This window comes from Tasmannia lanceolata, unplaced genomic scaffold, assembly GCF_043159265.1.
Source record: "Tasmannia lanceolata isolate RefF3 unplaced genomic scaffold, GAP_Taslan_0.1 ptg000119l, whole genome shotgun sequence".
In the NCBI taxonomy this organism is placed as follows: domain Eukaryota; kingdom Viridiplantae; phylum Streptophyta; class Magnoliopsida; order Canellales; family Winteraceae; genus Tasmannia; species Tasmannia lanceolata.
In genome coordinates, this window is record NW_027518795.1 from 745,001 (window position 1) to 750,000 (window position 5,000).

The following is a 5,000-nucleotide window of genomic DNA, read 5'->3' on the forward strand; positions in this document are numbered from 1 at the left end:
GGCCCAAGCATGCCTAGCGTGCAAGGCCTGCGTGCAAGGCTAGTGTGCAAGGCTCGTGGGCAAGGCTAGTGCGCAAGGCTAGTGCCCAAGGTCTGTGTGCAAGGCTAGTGCCCAAGGCTAGTGAGCATGGCCTGTGTGCAAGGCTAGTGTGCAAGGCTTGTATGCAAGGCTAGTGTGCAAGGCTGGTGTGCAAGGCTTGTGGGCAAGGCTGGTGCGCAAGGCTAGTTCCCAAGGGTTGTGTGCAAGGCTAGTGCCCAAGGCAAGTGCGCAAGGCTCGTGCCCAAAGCTAGTGCGCAAGGCTTGTGTGCAAGGCTACTGCGATGGGCCAGTGCCCAAGGCTTGTGAGCAAGGCTTGTATGCATGGCTTGTGTGCAAGGCTAGCGTCCAAGGCTTGTGCGCATGGCTTGTGCGCAAGGCTTGTGTCCAAGGCTTTTGTGCAAGGCTCGTGCGCAAGGCTAGTGTGCAAGGCTTGTGCGCATTGGCAGGTAGCCCACCAGCATGCACGATCCAAATGCCACTCACGCGACAACACGGTGCCAAGCCGGGCATGGTGTGCACTCAAAACCAATCAACGGACAGAGGTCATGCGTCATGGGGGGGATCTAGCAAGGCCATGGGGAAGGTCATGGAGGACCTTGGAAGCAAGCGCAAGACGAGAGCGAATCGAACAAGGGGCCAGGACGGGGCCTTGTGCCCATGGTCTTCGCAAGACAGCGTCCAAGGCACCCGAAAGCCCAAGGGAACCCAAACCCGGCCGACACTTGCAATCGCACATGCTCTCTGCAACACACCATCAATGCCGCCCAACGGGGCCAGCACGAGCAGTCCTCCGCGGTCCCCTGGCCCTGCGCACGTTTGTCTTCGAAACCGAGCATCAATGCCACAGAAAGTGCCGGGGCGCCAGCTGGAGCCATCATCCGCGTTGCCATGGCTCGCTTGGCCTTGGCTTGCCAGGCCCCGACACGAGCAATCGCGCATTTTCTTTGCAACCGACCATCAATGCCGCCCAACGGGGCCAGCACGAGCAGTCATCCGCGGTCCCCTGGCCCTGCGCACGTTTGTCTTTGAAACCGAGCATCAATGCCACAGAAAGTGCCGGGGCGCCAGCTGGAGCCATCATCCGACGTGCCATGGCTCTGGTCCCATGGTCTTCGCAACCGAGCATTCGTGACACCCGCGGGGCCAGGACACCAACCCTTCCGACACGAGCATTCGCGCATGTTCTTTGGCCACACAACGGCGCCAGCACGAGCAAAATCATCCGCGGTGCGGTGGCCTTGCACGGCCTTTTGTCTTTGGAACCAACCATCAGTGCCACGGGAAGTGCCGGAGTCCCGGCATCCGCGGTGCCAAGTCATTGCGCCCTTGGTCTCTGCAGCGGGGCATGCCGGGCACTCCCAACCATTGCAAGCAAGCAAGCAAGCAAGAAAGAAAGTAAGTGAGTAAGTAAGTATTACATATAGGGGCGGGACATGCGGGGAGATCTGCGAAACGTGCATTACGGGGCACACGCGTACCTACCGGGGCATACCGACCCCTATTGGGGCACACGTGTGCATATCGGGGCATACCGGGCCTACCGGGGCACACGCGTACATACCGGGGCATACCGAGCCCTACTGGGGCACACGTGCGCATATCGGGGCGTACCAAGCCTATCGGGGCATACGCATGTATCCCAAGGCATACCGAGTCTATCCGGGCATACGCGTTCATACCGGGGCGTAACGGGCCTATCGGGGCATACTTGGGCATATCCGGGCAAAAAATGCCCAAAACTTGCGCAACCTTGGCAACCGTGGTCCATTCCTCTCTATATGCCTAGCCTTGCCAACCGTGGTCCATTCCTCACTATATGCCATGGCCTTGTGCCCATGGTCTTCCCAAGACAGCGTCCAAGGCCCCCGGAAGGCCAAGGGAGCCCAACCCAGCAATGCCCTGCTATGGCAAGCCAAGGCCAAGCATTCCGGTGCCTATCCGGGCAAAAATGCAATTCCTCTCTATATGCCTAGCCTTGGCAACCGTGGTCCATTCCCCACCATATGCCATGGCCTTGTGCCCATGGTCTTCCCAAGACAGTGTCCAAGGCGCCCGGAAGGCCAAGGGAGCCCAACCCAGCAATGCCCTGCTTTGGCAAGCCAAGGCCAAGCATTCCGGTGCCTAACCTTGGCAACCGTGGTCCTTTCCTCACCATATGCCATGGCCTTGTGCCCATGGTCTTCGCAAGACATCGTCCAAGGCGCCCAAAAGGCCAAGGGAGCCCAACCCAGCAATGCCTTGCTAGGACAAGCCAAGGCCAAGCATTCCGGTGCCTATCCGGGCAAAAACGCCCAAAGCATGCCCATTCCTTAGCCTATCCAGGCAAAAACGCCCAAAATCTGCACATTCTAGTGCCTATCCGGGCAAAAACGCCCACCAGCATGCCACCCTCCTATAGGGTTTGCGCAACCAACCAGCCTAACCACCAGTGGCAACCAAAGGTGCTGTTAGCGACGACTTCTGAAGACGCAACGAGACGCGACGTGTTTGCGCCCAGACGCGACGAGACGATGCGGGATCTGCGCCCAAGAATGCCTAGACCCGTCGACTTGATGCGGGATCAGCTCGCCCAAGCATGCCTAGTGTGCAAGGCCTGTGTGCAAGGCTAGTGTCCAAGGCTAGTGTGCAAGGCTCATGTGGAACGCTAGTGCGCAAGGCTAGTGCCCAAGGCTTGTGTGCCAGGCCCGTGTGCAAGGCTAGTGTCCAGGGCTTGTGTGCATTGCTTGAGTGCAAGGCTTGTGTGCATTGCTCGAGTGCATGGCTTGTGTGCAAGGGTTGTGCGCAAGGCTAGTGTGCGGGGCTTGTGCGCATGGCTAATGTGCACGGCTTGTGTGCATGGCTACCGTGCAAGGCTAGTTTGCATGGCTAGGGTGCAAGGCTCGCATGCGAGGCTAGTGTGCAAGGCTGCGTGCAAGGGAAGCGTGCAGGGCGAGTGTGCGAGGCCACTGTGCACGGCGCCAGCACTAGCGAGCCATCATCCGCGTTGCCATGGCTCGCTTGGCCTTGGCTTGCCAGGCCCCGACACGAGCAATCACGCATTTTCTTTGCAACCGACCATCAATGCCGCCCAACGGGGCCAGCACGAGCAGTCATCCGCGGTCCCCTGGCCCTGCGCACGTTTGTCTTTGAAACCGAGCATCAATGCCACAGAAAGTGCCGGGGCGCCAGCTGGAGCCATCATCCGACGTGCCATGGCTCGCTTGGCCTTGGCTTGCCGGGCCCCGACACGAGCAATCGCGCATTTTCTTTGCAACCGACCATCAATGCCGCCCAACGGGGCCAGCACGAGCAGTCATCCGCGGTCCCCTGGCCCTGCGCACGTTTGTCTTTGAAACCGAGCATCAATGCCACAGAAAGTGCCGGGGCGCCAGCTGGAGCCATCATCCGACGTGCCATGGCTCTGGTCCCATGGTCTTCGCAACCGAGCATTCGTGACACCCGCGGGGCCAGGACACCAACCCTTCCGACACGAGCATTCGCGCATGTTCTTTGGCCACACAACGGCGCCAGCACGAGCAAAATCATCCGCGGTGCGGTGGCCTTGCACGGCCTTTTGTCTTTGGAACCAACCATCAGTGCCACGGGAAGTGCCGGAGTCCCGGCATCCGCGGTGCCAAGTCATTGCGCCCTTGGTCTCTGCAGCGGGGCATGCCGGGCACTCCCAACCATTGCAAGCAAGCAAGCAAGCAAGAAAGAAAGTAAGTGAGTAAGTAAGTATTACATATAGGGGCGGGACATGCGGGGAGATCTGCGAAACGTGCATTACGGGGCACACGCGTACCTACCGGGGCATACCGACCCCTATTGGGGCACACGTGTGCATATCGGGGCATACCGGGCCTATCGGGGCACACGCGTACATACCGGGGCATACCGAGCCCTACTGGGGCACACGTGCGCATATCGGGGCGTACCAAGCCTATCGGGGCATACGCATGTATCCCAAGGCATACCGAGTCTATCCGGGCATACGCATTCATACCGGGGCGTAACGGGCCTATCGGGGCATACTTGGGCATATCCGGGCAAAAAATGCCCAAAACTTGCGCAACCTTGGCAACCGTGGTCCATTCCTCTCTATATGCCTAGCCTTGCCAACCGTGGTCCATTCCTCACTATATGCCATGGCCTTGTGCCCATGGTCTTCCCAAGACAGCGTCCAAGGCCCCCGGAAGGCCAAGGGAGCCCAACCCAGCAATGCCCTGCTATGGCAAGCCAAGGCCAAGCATTCCGGTGCCTATCCGGGCAAAAATGCGATTCCTCTCTATATGCCTAGCCTTGGCAACCGTGGTCCATTCCCCACCATATGCCATGGCCTTGTGCCCATGGTCTTCCCAAGACAGTGTCCAAGGCGCCCGGAAGGCCAAGGGAGCCCAACCCAGCAATGCCCTGCTTTGGCAAGCCAAGGCCAAGCATTCCGATGCCTAACCTTGGCAACCGTGGTCCTTTCCTCACCATATGCCATGGCCTTGTGCCCATGGTCTTCGCAAGACATCGTCCAAGGCGCCCAAAAGGCCAAGGGAGCCCAACCCAGCAATGCCCTGCTAGGGCAAGCCAAGGCCAAGCATTCCGGTGCCTAACCTTGGCAACCGTGGTCCTTTCCTCACCATATGCCATGGCCTTGTGCCCATGGTCTTCGCAAGACATCGTCCAAGGCGCCCAAAAGGCCAAGGGAGCCCAACCCAGCAATGCCTTGCTAGGACAAGCCAAGGCCAAGCATTCCGGTGCCTATCCGGGCAAAAACGCCCAAAGCATGCCCATTCCTTAGCCTATCCAGGCAAAAACGCCCAAAATCTGCACATTCTAGTGCCTATCCGGGCAAAAACGCCCACCAGCATGCCACCCTCCTATAGGGTTTGCGCAACCAACCAGCCTAACCACCAGTGGCAACCAAAGGTGCTGTTAGCGACGACTTCTGAAGACGCAACGAGACGCGACGTGTTTGCGCCCAGACGCGACGA